The sequence below is a fragment of the Nematostella vectensis genome, chromosome 15, assembly GCF_932526225.1.
Source record: "Nematostella vectensis chromosome 15, jaNemVect1.1, whole genome shotgun sequence".
NCBI lineage: Eukaryota > Metazoa > Cnidaria > Anthozoa > Actiniaria > Edwardsiidae > Nematostella > Nematostella vectensis.
In genome coordinates this window covers 1,630,564-1,650,129 of record NC_064048.1, presented here as the reverse complement: position 1 = coordinate 1,650,129, position 19,566 = coordinate 1,630,564, and the positions used below count along the sequence as shown (strand labels likewise).

General features: G+C 37.5%; 2 long non-coding RNA genes across 3 annotated transcripts; one reads left to right on the top strand and one right to left on the bottom strand.

The window, feature by feature from the left end:
• Positions 1–2,897: 2,897 nt before the first annotated feature.
• LOC116615439 lies at positions 2,898–9,154 on the top strand. Of its 2 annotated transcripts, XR_007306717.1 has the most exons (4): positions 2,898–3,089; positions 3,193–3,238; positions 6,799–6,873; positions 7,884–9,154. It is a non-coding gene; the product is annotated as an uncharacterized LOC116615439 (long non-coding RNA). The 2 variants fall into 2 exon arrangements; XR_004294928.2 differs by lacking the exon at positions 7,884–9,154 and having other exon boundaries at positions 2,929–3,089; positions 6,799–7,230.
• A 2,829-nt stretch (positions 9,155–11,983) lies between these two features.
• LOC116615438 lies at positions 11,984–13,021 on the bottom strand. The gene is made up of 2 exons (XR_007306718.1): positions 12,808–13,021; positions 11,984–12,308 (listed from the first exon to the last, which is right to left on the bottom strand). It is a non-coding gene; the product is annotated as an uncharacterized LOC116615438 (long non-coding RNA).
• Positions 13,022–19,566: the final 6,545 nt, after the last annotated feature.

The following is a 19,566-nucleotide window of genomic DNA, read 5'->3' as shown; positions in this document are numbered from 1 at the left end:
TCTGTCTCTTCTGTCAAACAGTTAAAAAAAGGCCAGTGTCCTTCATATTTATTTTGTGAACATAAGCCAATGTGTGTATGCTAGTGTGCTTTTAAAGTCCACATTTATGTATACATACTCGCAAGGATAGTTTGGCTATCCGACGGAGTAATATAAACTAGCAAAGGTGGTTTTAAGCACTTCGTTTGAGTCGAAGTCACCCTGCAGTTTATTTCCGATGAAGTTTAACTGAGGCAAACCGGCTATGCCATGCTGAGGAGTCCTAAAGCCCGGTGCAAACTGCGCCAGCACCTGCCAGCATTGCTGGCGAATTCTTGCTTGACTGACCACAAGACAAAGGAAATGTCAGAAAGCCCATTTCCCATTTTGACATTTCCTTTTAGTCTAGTCAATCTACGTCAAAAAAGAGGCCAACATCGGACTAATTGCAACACAAGGTTTTTTAACGGTTTCTTGCACAGAAAGTCTAAAAAGAAAAAAGTCTACTAAAAGTCTAAAAACATCGGAGCACGCAAACACCCCAAAAATCGAGATTGAATTTCCCGATTCAGGGCTTCCAAATCATGAAAATACCGAAAAATACATACTTTAGATAAAAAGGAATTGATACCACTATAGATTACTAGAAATATACATTTCTGCAAAATTAGGAGAAAAAATTAACGTTATTTGAATTGGTTCAGTTATTTTGGGTAAAATGCACAGATTTTTTAGCTATCCTTGTCACCACCACTTTGATCTTGCAGACATTTCGTTATCATAAATGACTATACGTGATGAAACAGTCATTTAGTATAAATCAAGAAAGTATATGGACACATACTTATAATCATTCTCATGGTATCGTTTTTCTGTGAAAATAGATTTTTAAATAGTTTTTATTAATAATTTCTTTAAAATTAAGACCCAATTGAGAGGGAATTAGTACACGATTGCCCTTTGTATTGGCCGTAGGGCGAAAACACTAGATTGTTCATGCGGCAGAAGCACTAAACGTGCTGCAGTCCTGGAGTTCTCTCAAGATCTGTTAAGGGTTCGCCCTGTCGTTGACTAACATCTAGGCTCAAACTTCAGGCCGCTTTTCTATCGCCTTTCCATTGGTTGACTTGATCGAATACTGGAACTTTGACCTATGGAACATACTGCTGCTGAAGTTGGGGATAGATTTTGTTGCTCTCTTAGCTCTGTCCTGTTAACAGCTGCCTGTGCGCCGATGTAGGGTAAGGAGACAAGCTTCTTGAACGATGCCCCCTTACCTACCCGTCAGGGTGGTAAAGGGTATTTTCGTGAAACGAGATTTGGCCATTTTTCGCCTACGAGAAACGTGAAATCGTCCATTTTGACGTCCGTGAAACGTGATTTAACGATTTAAAAGGCCATTTTTTTCCCGTGAAACGTGAAAAGCCATTTTGCCTGGTCCGTGAAACGTGATCCAAACCCCCCTTTACCAGTCTGTACCCGAATTTATGGAGGGTGGAATCACAACCAAGAAGCGCATGGATAAAAAGCGAAAAATAAAATGAGAAATAAAAATAACATTAAAACTTTTCCCTAGCAGCTCATTCATGGCCGTCATTCCCCACATCTTCGTGTGGATTTGGATTTCGGCTCAGGTAGATGTCAGTGGGCTTCCATGCGGAATTATCCTCACAAACAGAAACGGTGATGCTAATCGTGTGGACGATTTTACTGCAGCTTTCCACATAAGCAATCGTATATTCGATTCGTCATCAGCTTTCGTGTCCATTGTGCCACAACTTTTTCCCTCGGGTACATATCATTAAGTCTAACAATGCTGGAGGAAAGCCTCAGAGCTCAAAGGAGCTCCCTGTTGTTTAAGGTCTTCTGGGGTGATCTAGAGTTGAGTGCTGAAACGACAGCTGTACCATCTACGACGTCATTAACTGCCGATTGCGAGGTTGTGCTAACTGCTAACAAGATCTTTTCTCCTGTCGCTTTAGCGGTATCAACATAACTGCGCTGTCGGCTTGAACACCCGTGCAGGTGTTTTTTAGTGCAGGGTCTTGCAAAGAAAAGGCGATCTTTCCGCAAGAACTTTCGTGCTCCGATTTTTTTAGACTTTTAGTATGTTATAAAGGGATACTTTATCAATTTAAAAACGTCGAAAAACCTTGTTTTGCAATTAGTCAGTCATACAGAAAAATTCACCAGCAATGCTGGCAGGTGTTGGGGCAGTTCGCGCGGGGCTTAATAGGGACAAAACAGCTGTCCATGGTTGCCGAACTGCACGGGTAATAGACTGTGCTAGCGTCCCGTCTTGGCCCGACTGGTGCCAATGTGTGTATGCTAGTGTGCTTTTGAAATTCATATTTATTTTCCTAGTGGAGCTTTCGTATATTTTTTAAGGATAGAAACAGCAATTTATGATTTAATTGCACTGTTGTGTCATAAAGCGAGTAAACATACGAATCTAAACATTCAGCTTTACAGCATTTGCAAAGGGTATAAGAGACAAACCACATCTTGACAATTTCAATCGGAATATACCTGAATAAAATATATATTTGTAATAATTTTCGCACTGCTGATACTATAGCACATTATTTGGAGTTACTTTCTTGGTCTCAAACTTCGAAAGGTAAACTGTTTTTTTTTCCCATGTCGTGCTGCTGTTTCGCCCTGTATTTATGGAGTATTATCCAGTAGGTGCAACAGTATTGGAGAAGGTTTAGTGTAGCTCTGACAAACCCAGGCCCGTGGGAGAATGGGGGGGGAGGTGGTTGCACGGGGCTGGTAACCCCCGTACTGCCTATTTCTCCTCTTTTTTACATGGTTATAATAAAAATATAATCTCATAAACTGAGTTAAAATATTTTGATTTTACTAGGAAGCCGTAAAAACGCGCCCCCTCTACCTCCCAAAACCCTGCGCCCCTGTCGCTTGGGGTTCCTGATCATCGGATAGAGCAGAGAACTGGCAACGAATGTGTGATCTGCGCATGCTCCATGCACAACTCGCTCGCGTCATTCGTTAACGGACCTTCGTTCACTCAAGAAAGTAGAGCGACGTCGCGTGTGGATGTTCATTTTTACCTCTTAAAAGATGCCATCAGCTTCCTTTTGGCACCGGTAAGTTGTTGTAGTATTCCTCTTCAGCAAATTCAGCTAAATAGATGTATAGCATTGTTATAAAAGAACGAAGAATGTGACATTGTCGTTTGCTCGATTGCAGTTTTCGCCATCTTGGTTTGTGGTCGCGTGCAAATCTTCAAAATGAGGTAATTAAACCTATTATAGGAAACTTTACGTTTGCAGAACAACTCCTCTAAATCAAAACATCATTAAGTCATTGGCTATTTGACATAAAAATTCAAGCTAAAAGAATTTTATTTGAATTTGAAAGAAAACGATCGTTACGCGCGCAAAACACGAGTTTTCATTCACTTGTTTTTTCGAGAAAAACAACTCTAAGACTAATACCTAATACGGCTTTTGCAAACTTCATTTGTCTTAAAAAATATCTAGTAGTTAAGTTTAAAATAAATTTTATGTTTTATGAAAGTTTTTGCTGTCTTGCACAAAAAATCACGTGACTTTGTGACTTTTTGGGCGGCAAACTCGCGCGCGCTCCGGCTTTTGGCGGCAAAAAAAAAACGAAAAAAAAAAAACGAAAAAGCAATTTAATCAACGCCAATTGATCAGCCAGAAACTTTCTATGTCAAAAAGAACTTATTTTTAATGAAAGATTTTAGTTTTCTGTCACTCTTTTTTTTGTTTATACAGTGTGAGTTTGCCTCCAAAAAGTCCCATAATTTCTTTGTGAAAGTTAGCTATGGAGACCTTTAGGTCTGAAGAACAAAAATAAAGACAAATACAACTTTTGGCTGCACAAAGATTGGTACAGGAATCTTGTACATGTCATCACATTCAGAGTTTTGCTATGCACCTATTTTAATAAATGTTGTCAGTGCAAATGGCAAATGGCAATTGGCAAATGGCTGTTATAAGACCATTCACTCCTTATGGGATTCATTTCTTTGGTGTCATTATTACAGTACTGACAGGAATTAATGCAACTGAAATCTGACGAATTTCGCTGAAAATTTGTCTATTGTTCTAATAAAAAATTTCGGGTATTCTTCGCCGAATATTCAGCTATAGTTTTTTGGCAGTTTGCACCATCAGAAATTTTAGCATCCGAAATTTCGGCGAAGTTAAGGGTTATTGTTTTCGACTTTGGTTGTAAATGAGCTCTTTTTCTGTACACCACTGTACACCTTTCTCAGGACTGACACAGAGTTATCGAAGCTATATGTTATTACGGCACAGCGCGATCAACGAACAGGGACGTTTATGTTCACAATCGGTTCATGGCCGTTATTTCTAAACTCACAAAAGATAGACAATGGTAGGGTGAACAAATTATGGAAACAACTTGTTCCCACTTAAAGAATACACTATTCTTTCATCTTTGCCAAAACGGTTCTTGTTGTGACTTCGATAAGCAATGTGAGTAAACATGATAGAAAGTCTCACAAAATATATTTTACAACCAGAAATACAGTGTATTAGTTTAAAATAAGTTTTATGTTTTACGAAATACAGTGTATTAGTTTAAAATAAGTTTTATGTTTTATGAAAATTTTTGCTGTCTTGCACAAAAAATCACGTGACTTTGTGACTTTTTGGGCGGCAAACTCGCGCGCGCTCCGGCTTTTGGCGGCAAAAAAAAAAAGAAAAAAAAAACGCAAAAAGCAATTTAATCAACGCCAATTGATCAGCCAGAAACTTTCTTTGTCAAAAAGAACTTATTTCTAATGAAAGATTTTAGTTTTCTATCACTCTTTTTTTGTTTATACCGTGTGAGTTTGCCTCCAAAAAGTCCCATAATTTCTTTGTGAAAGTTGGCTATGGATACCTTTAGGTTTGAAGAACAAAAATAAAGACAAAACAACTTTTGGCTGCACAAAGATTGGTACAGGAATCTTGTACATGTCATCACATTCAGAATTTTGCTATGCACCTATTTTAATAAATGTTGTCAGTGCAAATGGCAAATGGCAATTGGCAAATGGCTGTTATAAGACCATTCACTCCTTATGGGATTCATTTCTTTGGTGTCATCATTACAGTACTGACAGGAATTAATGCAACTGAAATCTGACGAATTTCGCTGAAAATTTGTCTATTGTTCTAATAAAAAATTTCGGGTATTCTTCGCCGCATATTCAGCTATAGTTTTTTGGCAGTTTGCACCATCAGAAATTTTAGCATCCGAAATTTCGGCGAAGTTAAGGGTTATTGTTTTCGACTTTGGTTGTAAATGAGCTCTTTTTCTGTACACCACTGTACACCTTTCTCAGGACTGACACAGAGTTATCGAAGCTATATGTTATTACGGCACAGCGCGATCAACGAACAGGGACGTTTATGTTCACAATCGGTTCATGGCCGTTATTTCTAAACTCACAAAAGATAGACAATGGTAGGGTGAACAAATTATGGAAACAACTTGTTCCCACTTAAAGAATACACTATTCTTTCATCTTTGCCAAAACGGTTCTTGTTGTGACTTCGATAAGCAATGTGAGTAAACATGATAGAAAGTCTCACAAAATATATTTCACAACCAGAAATACAGTGTATCTCAAATAAATGAATAGATTTTTTTAATCTCTTTTCCAAACGGTTATTTAAAAGTGAAACTAGGTACGCAAACCACTGATTATAAAAGTTTTTTTGCGGTCGCAGAAAGCGTGTCACCATAGCGAGATCCAATACGATGGAAATGTCACACATCTCAAGATTCAACTTGCCGCTGTAAAACTTCTCAATAACAATCGTAGTATCTTATTCTGAAATATTTTGCTTTTCCTTTGCCTTATAGTTCTTTTATGCAGCTCAGTCATACGGCAATGCGCGGTGTTATTATACAGAAATTCCTTGGAACAACCTTTGTATGATTGTCATTCTAAACAACAAGTACTGTAGATAAAATGAATTGCAGTCTTTTGAGCAACACATTAAATTTCCGAAAAAAAGAATATAATTTACAAGATATTTATTTGATTCGAAGTTTCTTTGAAATAAAACGTTTGTACTACTTAACCGATATTTTGCGAGTGGTGTCTTGGAGTGGAGCTATAGAAGTTTTCGTACGCACGAGTTTTAGAGACGACTGTGGCGTTGGAGAGCAACAAGTTGTGTGACTATGTATTATGTGCTTTAGTAACAAAAAACTTTGGTATTAAACTACAGTATGTTCAGAGAATCAAAGAATCAATCAAGAAGAATCCTCTCTCTGTACGAAAAATAAAACTTGTGCTCTGCGAAATCGCTTTGCCAACATTAGATGATTAGTGTCCGTACATTCTCAGCAATTTCTTTTGTACATATAAGTCTATCCGAAATTTAGAACGGCGAAATTTTGGCGAAGTTCGGCTAGAACAGCATTTGCCTAATATCCTTGCTTAGGTGAAAATTTGCTGACATTTCGGGAGCATGCAAAACAAAAGAATTTCGGCGCTGCCAATATTTCGACGGATTACGGACGTTTTCACAGGTGTTATCGCTGAATATTCATCGAAGTTCGGGAAACTTTGGTTGCATTACTTTCTGTCAGTACTGTATCTTACAATTTGTAAATAAGATAATGTACCATCTGTCTAGCTGATGTGCAATGACTCTTTTAAGCTATCACTGTCCAGTAAGTGCGATGCCTAAGGTTTTTTACCTTTAGTAATGTGCAGTGCTCTTCAGTGTCTGTCAACTATTTGCTTTGTTGATGTGCAATGACCCTTGAGCTATTATTGTCCACTAACTGCAATGCCTTTTTTAGGCATTACCGCTCTTCAGTGCCTATCAACTATTTGTTTAGTTGATGTGCAAGTACTCTTTGAGCTATCACTGTCCGGTAAGTGCAATGCCTTTGGGCCTTACCTTTAAATAATGTGCAATGCTCTTCGGTGTCTATCAATTATTTGTTTGTTGACGTGCAATGACACTTTGAGCTATTACTATCCAGTAATTTGCAGTGCCTTGGGTTTTTACTGTTTTATTGATATGCTATGCTCTATAGTGTCTATCAGCTATTTGTTTGTATTGAGGCTGTTTATGACTGCTATATAAGAGAAATACAGCTGGTCTGTCAGTCTGAGTAATGTGCACTTGTTTGTGCACTGGTTTATGATTCCAACACATATAGTTCCTGTATTATTATTTTAGTTGCCTCTGACCAATCTGTGATTTTAATAAAGTAGTCCTATTTTTATCATATTCTCATTCAATCCCTTCTCCATATTAATTATAATAAGGTTAACTTATAACATAAGACAGGGCTAACCTCATAATATATACTCACAATTTCATAATGTATATGTGTTTTTTTATTTAAAATAAATGATTTCCTTTATTTATTTCCAATAATTTCCATTATTTTATTGTCTATCGACAACCTCTTCTTTTCTAATGTCTCCCTTTCCTCTAGTTTCTTTCTTATCTCTTCTTTTATTTGGAGTTTTTGTTTGTTTGTATGCTTTCTCCTTAATATTAAGGCTTTTAGAAGATTTGCCTTTTCTTTCCCCTTCCTTTCTTTCTTCCTCCTCCTTTCTTCTTCTTCATTATCAGCATCTTCTAAGATTCTTCTTAGGACGCTTCCCTATGGAGTGAATATGGGTGACTTTGTTATTAATCATTTATGATTAGGGAGACCGTTTTTATATAGTTAAGTTAATTTATAATTTTGGTTCGTTAATTCCTCTCATTATGTTATCTTATGGTAAGCGAGGTTGGTAATTATGTACTTGTAATTATATAAATGTAATCAAGCATGTTTGTGAGCCTCTAGTTTGCACTTCCCGGTATTCCGTATGAGGTATCCTTATAAGGTAGTACACATAATGTGGTTATTATGGGTTGTTGCAGAATGCTTCACGGTAGATTTACTTCATCAGGGGCCAGGAAAATTACAATGGACACATGTCATTATGTTTCTGTTCTCCAATGGCCATGTATACCTAGCCCAACCTGTTTAGTGACAGCTTCTTGTTTCATTTCAACATTCCAATTTTAATATTGCAATAACTTGGGATGATGACATGATAATAAAAATGATCAACTAAATTGTAAAAAAATATTTCTATTTATTTTGTATACTATTTGTCATACAGCCCTGGAGAGCACTAGTCTCAAGAGCACCTTGGAAGTTCTCAATGCAGTATCAAAACTGGCTTTATATTTTTGAACTGCAGTGTTTGGCTCTCCTATCAAGGCTTTCAATCACCCTGTTGGCCAAAAGGAATGAACCTTCTCTGGAGGTTCTGCATCCAAGCCACAATCTTTCTCTCCCTGTGTGACACTATGTTACAACATGTAATCAAGAGTAAGAATATCAAGGAACTTCTCTTCCTCTTGCTTGACAATTGATGTTGAATTTTTCATGGCTTTCAGTCTATGATTTTTTTTCCAAAAGAGGTTTAAGTTTTACCTTTTTAAAGATAGTTTTGGAATTTGGCAAATCTCACCTTTGATTTGTGGAGTGTGACTATTACTCTTTAATTCAAGGTTAAAGACTGTTGTGGCATTTACCTCAAAATGGTTCCTTGTTGACACTTGCATTGAGAAGTCATAGTTCTCCAACCATCTAAGATATAATTTAGCATCTGATTGCCTGCACCTCTGCAACTGAGTGATTCCCTTTCCATCTAATTATGCGTCATAGCGATGACCTTTACATACTCTGCTTCTTTGAGAAACTGTACTTCTTTTTGAAGAAGTCTACCGCATCAATGGCATGGTTTTTGATTTTTCTAGTTCCTTTTTTTTCTTTGAGAGGTACGCACACACTTTTTCTTTAAGATATTATATATGATGATACTTCTGAAACATGGGAAACTAAAATTCCCAAGTAATGTGTTTACTTGTAGACAAGGAAATCTTTGCATGGGTATAAAACAGTTCTTTTCGATGCAGTGTAAATAAATAACACTATGTTGGTTAAAAGGAGGGTCAATAGCTTGTAAGAGGTGGACAGCAGTGGTAGCCATTTTGCTGTCTTGGTTACAAACAACCTGGTCATGCAAGCAGTTGATAATATTATTTGCGCACACAAAACATGGGAGGTTTCAATCCTGCTTGGGGAAGTCCAGTCCATTCCATTTCATTATTTGAATAATTATAATTGTTTGCTATTTTATTAAAAAAATACATAACTTATGTTACAATAATTTAAAAAAGTCTAATAATAGTATTTAAGAAATAGAAATACAATCTCTTGGTGTAGACCCACAGTTTGTCTCCTTCATTTAAGGCATCGCATTGTATAATGATGCCTTTCTTGTGTCTTTATCTTGTTGAATATTTTAGTATCACATGTTAATCTTTTTGGATGGAAATTACACTACAAAATGAAAGTGAAGGACATATGAAAGCTCTGCTTTTATAGCTGGATATAAGGTGAAGCCATAATATTAGATGTTTGGTAGTACAATTTTCTATTTCTTTCTGTACATATTCTTCCTTTCTGGCAGTTCTATGGACATACATAGGTCTTTTTGCCTTAGTTTGCTTATCATAAACGTGTTTAGTATATCTAGTGTCCAACTGGTACAGTAGGTAACCCCTAACAAGTGTGTTTTCTAACTGATGGTCTTCTGAAGTGCATTCTTGTATGTCTTTTATAGCATAATTTGCACTAAATAAATCTTAAACATTTTATTATATATATTATATATACATTTTTATGACCTATGTATGGAACAACTTTGAAATTTGGAAAGCTGCTTTACATGTCTTTTACAACACAGAGGCTTTCTCTCTTGGATGTTCATGACACTGTCCCCAATCTCCATTTTGTGGGCAAGGTAGACTGGGTCATCCCAAAGTCCCAATCCCATGAAGGTTTGCCAATAACTCTGATTTCACCTTCGCTTCACATGTTTGTTAGGTTCATAGTGCAGCATGAAGTCTTATCTACTCTCTCTGAGTGCACTATGAACCTGGGGCCAGTTTCTATAAAACGGGTAAGCATTAACTCAGAGATAAATTTGCTATCTTGGCATTTGATTGGGTAAGAAGGGCATCATCCCTGGGTTAGGGTTAGTCTGCTTTCTAGGGCCCAGCCCTGATGCTAATCTCCTTATTCAATATCTGGATTTGATAATGCTTTTTTACAAAGCCATGCTGTCGCTTTTATTTATTGCCAAAAATGTGGCTCTTATCACTATACAGGTGCGAAATTTTGCCACTGGTCAGGTTTAAACCCATAAGAGTGATCTTACCAAGAATTCTCCTTATATCTTTAGTTGTGTCCACAGCATTGACTTATCATTAGCATTTTGTTAAAGGTTTCACTCCTCGTAATCTTTTTTTTGCAGTTACTTAATTTAGGTAATGCATTGGATCATTTGGATCAAAATTGATGTAGAGGCGGACTGCTTCCCAGCACTTTTTGCGGACTTTCCCACACATCGGATCGTCACTTATCTTACAATGAAATTTCCTAGGGCCTCAGTGACTTGTTAGGCCTTTATTTAGCAGTTGTCTGACCAATGCTTGAACGTTTCAAAAGGAAGAGCTTCCCCACATGCATTGATCGTGGTTGTAATAGTCTTCGGAAAATTGTAACATACATGGAAGAAACCGTTTTCTGTGACCACAGGGATGCCAAAACAGATCTACTGATTTGTTTTCGCACCAAGTTTTGGAAGTTGCTGAGTAACAGTTCAATGCCGTTTCAGTATACATTTGTGCCGTGTTATCGCTATTTGCTGTGTATTCCTAATTGTATACTGAACATGAAGCGGAAGTTGTTTTATACCAGAAAATGAATCTTCGTTCTTTTATAATTCTTTTATGAGCTAAACCAGGGTCACTGGTGTTGTCCTTTTGTTGTGTGCACTTCCTCTTTTCCTTTACACATTCCAAAAACTGTTAAAAAAGTTAGAATTTCCTTGAGTGGCTATATGCCCATAAAGGCACCAATCTTCCTGGATTGATTAATTTTTGCATGTGACATATTAAAACAACTTTAAAGAGGGGTTTTGGAAAAGCTTCCATCAAAATCGAATGCTGTGCATAGATGTTATCGTGTCCTATTGTATACTAGCGAGAAGCCTGCCATAGTGATTATTAGCCCCTTTTTTTAAGTTGTGCTAAAAATCACATCACAGGACTCTTATCAGATCTAGCATTTTTTCCCAGTAGCACAATAAAGTTAAGTGAAGTGATGAAGAAGTGACGAAAAAGCATGCAGGAACTTGTCCATTCTATCATCCGTTATGAAGAAGTCCTCCCCGGCTAAATTGTTTTATAAATTGTTTTATTATTTGTGGAAGATGGAACACTTTGAAGTTGTGCTGCCCACCACCACCTGGTCATTGCCATTTATCATTCGTATTATCCTGGTTAAGATTCTCATTACAATGCACCACTTTGTATTTGACGGGGGTGGCTATTCTTTGGAGAGGAGCACTGGTGCCTCAGTCATAATATTGCTTAACCAAAGAAACTTTGCTTTGTATAGTATGATCTAAATCAAGATCTACACAGGGATGGGTTCCAGCAGTTTGTACAATGTATAAAATCTAATAATATTTACTGTATTACAAAAACGTATAACTATATATTATATATAATAACCCATTGACTCCTGGGATAATAGCGCGTGGGATTCTCCCTGTCCCTAGGTAAATTCCGACTTTTCGCATGAATGCGCGAGTACAAAACAAAACACATATGCGCATTAAATATTGAGACACTGTATAAAGCCAAAATAACTTTTATTATAACCAAAATAATCAAGTAATTCAAATATGAAGCCAAATATGACAAAAAATGTCATCAGTATATCTTAAAATGGCCGAAAATCGCCAAATTGAAATATTATTTACAAATTACGCACGTCTCGATTACACAACACAAACATTAAAAGAAAAATGACAGTGAAGTAGTAGCCAAATGAGGACAAAACTCGCATTCATTGAACTCACGGTCCTTTTTTATTAGTTTTTAAGGTTTTTTTTCTGCAAAGAAGCTTTCATGACATCGGTGAAGTTGTGAGTTTTATCGGATGGCGTGGTAGTCGCGGAAGCATCCATCCCGGCACAACGCGACAGTGCATTGGGCGCACTTGTAATGCGTTTCCATCGCTCGTCCTTTTGGTGTGGTGTCTTTTCCCCGATTTTCTAGCAGTGGACACATTCTTTCTGCCGTCTATCTTCTTGATGGGGTGTCCTTCGGCATTCTCTATGGTCAGTGATGAAAATCCTGCGATGAGTCCGTGCATGAGTTTCCTGCGAAATTCTAGTTGCTTTCGGATCTTCTCTCCCCTTAATTTTCCCACCACTGTCTCTAGAATAAGGGAATTACAGGTAGAATATCAAATAAAAACCAGAAAACATATTTGTACCACTTGTAGGACAATCGGCCGGCATAGTACGACCTGAGCTGATCTGCCCTGTCAACACCTCCCATGTGTGAATTATGATTCACAGCAACCTGTGGCTTACCAACTTGAAGTCGCTCGCCATTTGGCCCCTTTCGTGCAGCATTAATAAATAAACAATAATTAGCAAGAGGATTACAATTTGTAAAGACAATACTTTCTTCGACAATAGTTTCTTCTTTGCGCTCTTTGGTAGGTCTTTTATTTACTCTTACCGTCCAGCTCGCAAAAGTATTTTGCGCTTCTAAACGCTCCAACAACCTAGTAGTGGTGAAAAATTGTCAAAAAATAGAAGATGGTTTTATTCATATACGGTAAAACCATACTAGTTACAACATCGTAACCCTGTGAATCCAGCGCCTTCACTCCTCTCTGCCGAGGTAAACATAAAAGTAACAAACATACCCATTACTTGCATCGGCACACATCCAAACCTTAATCCTGTACTTTGTCGGCCTCGCGGGCATGTATTGCTTGAAGGACAGTCTTCCTTGAAAGCCAATCATCCCTTCGTCTGCAGAGGTCTCTTCTTGGTTGGTAGCTGGCCTTGATTTTCCCCAGAACGTGGTCAATCACAGTCTTAATCTTGAAGAGGCAGTTGAACCCCGGACTTTCACATGGTAGCTCGATCGTTAAGTCGTTGAAGTGAAGGTAGGTCAAGGGTCAAGGGCGTGCGTGCGACTTGTCACACTTCAACGACATATTGTGCTATTGTTTGGTTGCTAGGATATGCGTACTAGGGCTCATTTGATTGGTCAATCATTTTGCAATCTACAGTGGAAGCTCCAAAATCTCTACTAAAGGGGGAGGGGTACTAGAGGCATTTTTCTCGCGTGCGCTAAAAACGGCCGGTACAGGCGGGTTGAGGGAAAAAAGCAGTTTTTTTTACGGCCCGTACAGGCAGGTTCAGGGATCAATGGGATAATCAATATCTACTATAGAATTTCACAATAGTAATTACTTTCCAAAACATAAATAGAATTGCCTACTGGTGTGGGTGGGTAAATAACAAGAATTAGAATATGAAAGCGCTCTGATCTAAGTTATCAATATCCACTATGCTTATCTCCGTATATATGAAAACAATATTATTTTAGGAGAAAAATGGTTTAGGGCAGAATTAAAATCTTGTGGGCATAAGTTGGGGAAACAAGAAATTATCATTTTACTTACTGATTGTTAAGGTACATTAAATTAAAACCGACCTTTCTTCTGGACAAACATTGAAAACTTATTTTCTTCAATAATTTTTAAGAGTTAATAGCGATATTTTGCATGTTGCTTGCCGCATATTTTTACAACCTTGTAAATATCTGGAAGTGTCAATGCAAATCGCCTAAAACTAGGTAAATCTGAACATCACGAAATCCAAAAATAAATTGCCAATTTGTGATTGTTTTCAAATAACCACAGGCTGCTGCGTCAACTGCCTTAGCTAACTGCTGGGATTTGTTGTTTGTAAATATTATACCTAATATTTAAAAATAACTAATGGATAATGGAGTACAACTTCACGGAAACAACCATGCTTGAGGAATAATGGAATCTTGAAAGCCTTTAAGTCGTAGTTGTATTTATCTTTGTATTTCTCGATAAATTCCTCAATAGTCAGGCTACCATTTATCTCGACCAATCCATCTCTCGCCTTCTTGCAAGCCAGTTTTTCTTCATCTCTAAACTCCCTGTTATTTCGCTACTGCCCCACGTTGGGCGCCAAATTTAAACACTGTTGGAGACTTAAATAGTTTACTACAATTCTTGCCAAGTGTTAGGGTTCGAGGCTGTAGCTAACAAGTTTGTTACTCTGACTGTTTCAAAAGATCCGCACTCAGAACCAAAACCAACTGCCATGTCCACGCGATAAACTAGTGTACGCAATTTTCTGCATGCGCTCTATTTTAAATCGCTTATTCTCCGAATAACGATTTTGCGCCTGTCTAGAATGTTAACATGCATAAAACACATTATATGATAGTAGCATGATCAATTATTGCGGGTATTTTATTTTGTTTCCGGAAAGAATTTGCTGAAATTTGAAAATACTAGCAAAAACTTTTCGAACGGTACAATACCAATAGTATTAAAACCCAAGTAATGTGTTTACTTGTAGACAAGGAACGCACACACTTTTTCTTTAAGATATTATATATGATGATACTTCTGAAACATGGGAAACTAAAATTCCCAAGTAATGTGTTTACTTGTAGATAAGGAAATCCTTGCATGGGTATAAAACAGTTCTTTTCGATGCAGTGTAAATAAATAACACTATGTTGGTTAAAAGGAGGGCCAATAGCTTGTAAGAGGCGGACAGCAGTGGTAGCCATTTTGCTGTCTTGGTTACATACAACCTGGTCACGCAAGCTCGGCAGTTGATAATATTATTTGCGCACACAAAACATTGAATGATGACTGTTGAGAAGTCGCTTGCATCGTAGGCAGCATGCAGAATCATTTGCGTGTCTGTTCTTTCAAAGTCTGGATGGGGGGGTCTGCATCTCGGTAGTCACTTAGAATTTCCATAATTTGTCGGTATTCGGTAAGAATTATCGGACTTTGTCGGTAGTCTTTGAATCCAAGCTAGTAATCGCTCTTGTACCAGATTTAATGAATTAGTAATTAATAACTTGTTGATAATAAATTAATTATGGATTAATAACATACATAGTGCAGATCTCTAAATGGCCGAATTTAAGTTGATTGACGATGAAAGTAAAGAGTTAAAATACCCGAAATAATAAAATGTCGGTAGTCAGCAAATATTTTTTTGTCGCTATTCACTAGTTTTTTTTTTCATGTTTTGTTGGTATTCAGTTACTTTTAAGCCGTTTGTCGCTAGTCGGTTTACCCCATCCAGGCCCTGTATTTTGTGGACAAGCTTGCTGATTTCTGCCATTGGCTGCTTTCTCCCTATTGAAAAGACCTTATATGAAAAGGTCCTTCCCGGGCATCAGACAGTCTTGTTCTTAATTGGGTTCTATGTGTACTTGGACCATTGTCGTGACTATGGTGTATTATGGCCTGCGTTCCTTATCTCAAGACCATCTGTAGACCCTTTCCTGTCCCTCTTCCCAGCCTGAATCGTTGTATCCAAATAGTGATCAAAGGCCGTGTTAAGAATAGAGCAGCTTTGGGTGGTGATCTGCCTTATGATGGTGATCAATCATCAATCAATCAATCAATCAATATATTTTATTTGGTACCCTTATACATGATTATATATCAGGTGTTTTTCCAAATAGTTAAGATAAAAAGGAGGTTGTCATTATCCGTGGTGTGCATTTATTCTTTTAGGCATTCAAATCTTTTTCTTGTGCAGTCAAAAATATATTTTGCAGTTTCCCTGTTAATGATCTCGTTTCTTTGATCCATGGTAATAATAAAAAGGAAAGCTCTTTCAGATGTCATTGCATTTAAGTTGATATTAGTTTTGTCTTTGATAACACTATAGTATGCCTTTCTAATCGCGTTGTATGTAGGGCATTTTACAAGAAAGTGTTCTTCGTTTTCTATTCCATTTTTGCAAATCGTGCACCTCCTCTCATTTGGGGGCACATATGGTTTGGCATGTCTACCTGTTTCGATGGCCAAATTATGATTGCTTAGTCTTAATTTTGTGACGGCAATTCTGTGTTGTACATTATTAATTTGGGTAAGATATTTTTCAAGTTCGTAGACCACCTTGAAGGTCCTGAAAGTTCGCAATTTATTCTTTTGGCGTGGGTCTCTTCTACTATCATTGTGAATCTCACTTAGCCACACCTGTCGCTCGATATCTTCAAAGCGCATCTTTATTAAATTTATAGACGTGTTTGGGGCATCAAGCCCCATGATGAAATATTTCTGCGCAAGCTCCCAAAACGTATTTGCATCTGAATAATGCCATTCCACCCAAGATATTAACAACATCATGTGTCAAAACCTTCCTCAAGATTTGTGACTTATGATGAACTTCCTAAAACTTCCATCATTGTAGGCAATCGCTCAGGGGACTGCTAGGTTGACTTGTCTTGCATTTGTGAAGTCTTCCAAACAGATCTCGGTCGGCTTTCGCTGTGAACATTCTCTCAATCTAGTCATTTAAGGACAAGAAGCTGTCACCAGTTGTTTTACCATTGACTTGCTTATTTAAAGAAAACTTGACTTCTTCTGTGGTCTTATTTGATATAAAAAAAGCATATTGGAGCCAAGATTTAGCTCAGATGCCATATTTGACACTGGAGTATCATGTTTAGGTAGCTTCTGAGTTATAAACGACAAAAGAATGAAAACTTTATGGGTTATTTCCCAAGCTTATGCGTGAACACACTGGAACCTTGCAAATATATGACTCGGGCACCCTGTGGTTTAAGGCCGAATTAGTTTGAGCGACATATGGAAAGTATATTTGTAGGATGTTTCCATGCCTTTATTGTATGTTTTGTATGCTTAATAAATTATTTTGTAAAATTCATACTCGGGTACCCTGTGGTTTTTCACCCGAAATAGAAAAACGTAAATAATTCAAAACGTATACCACAATTCCACTCCACTAACTACCAGGCGTTGTTCAGGGGACCAATATCCACTCAAATCTGCTTTCAAACCTTCTCTAGCTCTCGACTTGTGCGAAACCCCTATTTTCTGGCCTCTGCCACCAGACTATTTTGCTCGTGCAGTATTTCTACTTTTGCAAGATAGCATCTCGGCTGTCGACCTGGAGACGGCAGAAAAGCTTCTAAAAAGCTTTTGTTCAAGATTTGCAATTCTATATGGCGAACGATACGAAACATTAAATTTTCATCAGCTTCTTTATTTAGTGGATGATGTACGAGATCTTGGGCCGCTATATACGCACAGCTGTTTTTCATTCGAGGACAAGAATGGATTTATATTAAAACTTATTCACGGAACAAATTCTAACAGCAGTGTCATTCACACAAAAACGCCCGGGACTGAGGCAGAAATGCATAGCACCTGGCTCTGACGCAGAAAACATTTAATGTGAGGAAAACAGGAAACCTTGAGAGATACTTATATCTTGGGTACATAATACCGAATGCGCCTTTGCGACATGGAATTTTAAGCACTTGAAGAGTTTCTTGGTCACGCACCATCTGGACTGGAAGTAATCGCATTCATCCGGATTGAAATGAACTCTACTTTTATCTATTGCTTGGATTACAGGAGAATGTTTAGAAGAAATTGTTTAAAGCCCTATTTACACTACACAAACTAACCCGGGTTCGACCCGGGTTAAGTTAACCCGGGTTAGTTTTTCGTAGTGTAAATGCAACTAACCCGGGTTCGACCCGGGTTAAAGTAACCCACCTCTCGAGGTGGGTTAGTTTTAAAAGTAACCCGGGTTAGTTTTCGAAAGTGTAGTCTTAGCGGAAAACTGGGGCGAACCCGGGTTAGTTTCTGTAATGAACATGCGCACTCGCGTTTAAAACAAAAACGGCGCCAAGCAAGGCTCTCTCTCTTGTTTTCACTCGACAGTCGATACAGTCAGGACGTCACTGGTTTTTACAGTTTAAATTGAAAAAATGAGTTCAGGAAATATTTCTCGAGGATCGACTTGGGCCTCTGATGAGGTTTCAATGTTGATAAGTATATGGGCAGACGAAAAAATACAGCAACAGCTAGACAATTGTTCCCGAAAGAGGTCAGTCTTTGAGAAGATTGCGAAGAGGTTGGAAGCTGAAAGTGAAGGCCGATTTACCCGCTCGTACCAGCAAGTCAGCGAAAAAATAAAACAACTAAAGCATATAAAAAAGTGAAAGACAATAACAACTTATCTGGAAGGTCACGAAAAACTTTTAAGCATTTCGACCAAATGGATAGTGCCCAATGAAGATCAGGAAACTCCTGTCAATAAGGAGAAGATTCTTAGCTCAAGAAGAGGAAAAAGTAAAAAAAAAAAGCAGGAATGAGACATTCATGTCAACTGCCTTTGAAATTATGCAAAAGCAGCAACAAGTAGCAGATGACAGGTTTTTTAAAATGGAAGAAGAGAGGCAACGTCGTGAATATGAAAGAGAGGAGAAGAGAAGAAAAGAGGAATAGCAACACGAAATCTATATGATGAAGATGATGGGGAATATGTTTATGAGAGTGGCTGAAAGTTTTAATTGTGGTCCAAATTTTGCCTACCAGCAACAAATGCCAGGTTTTCAACATATTCAGCAACAACAGAGAAGCCAATATCCTAATCCATCTGCTTCTACCAGTAGTGGAGAACTTCCATCTGATGGAATGCATTACACTTCGTTGTAGAATAAACACAAAAAACTACATATTATCAATCTTCTGTATATATAACCATTGTAATCCATAAAATGATGTTTGTTGTTCTTATGTTAGTTAGTATAGTAAAGTTGTTTTGCCCTTTATATTTTAAAGTTTTTAATAGATAAAAGTTCTAATGTTAGCTGATATATAAAGTTGTTATGTTAGTTATGTTTAAAAGTTTTTTTTATAGATAAAAGTTCTTACTAGCAAATATACAAAAGTTGTTTTTCATAAAAGAGTTTACTACAAATCCACATCTTGACAATATTTTACCAGTGCATTCCTGATAGAATCAGCATCCTGTGATGATTGGCTTCTACTGTCATTACCGCCAGTTGGTTGAGTGGAGGATTCCTTTTCGTACAAATCAGTATCGAATTCTTCGTTGAAAAGCTCAGATGTTATGTAATATACAACAAGTAAACACTATTGTATTCATCTTTTCAATTTTCACTTCATTTTGTTTTAACAAACATCTCCATCTTCCCTTTAACCTGCCGAAGGCGTTTTCCACAACCATTCTGGCCCTACTTAATCTGTAATTGAAATGCATTTTCTCTGGCCCAAGACTGCCATTATCAGAGAAAGGTTTCATCACCCATGGTAAAAGCGGATATGCAGCATCTGCAGTGATGAACAATGGTACTTTAACACCATCTATGTCAGCAAATTGTTCCTTTGGAAATAAAGTTTTATTTTGACCTTTTGTGAAAATAGAAGAGTTTGAAAAAACTCTGGCATCATGAACTTTACCAGGCCATCCCACATTTATATCAATGAACCTGTATCTGCTGTCAACAACTCCTTGAAGAATAATAGAATACCAGCCCTTGCGGTTGTAGTAATCAGCATGGAATTCTATTGGGGCTTTGACAGGAATGTGCGAGCCATCAA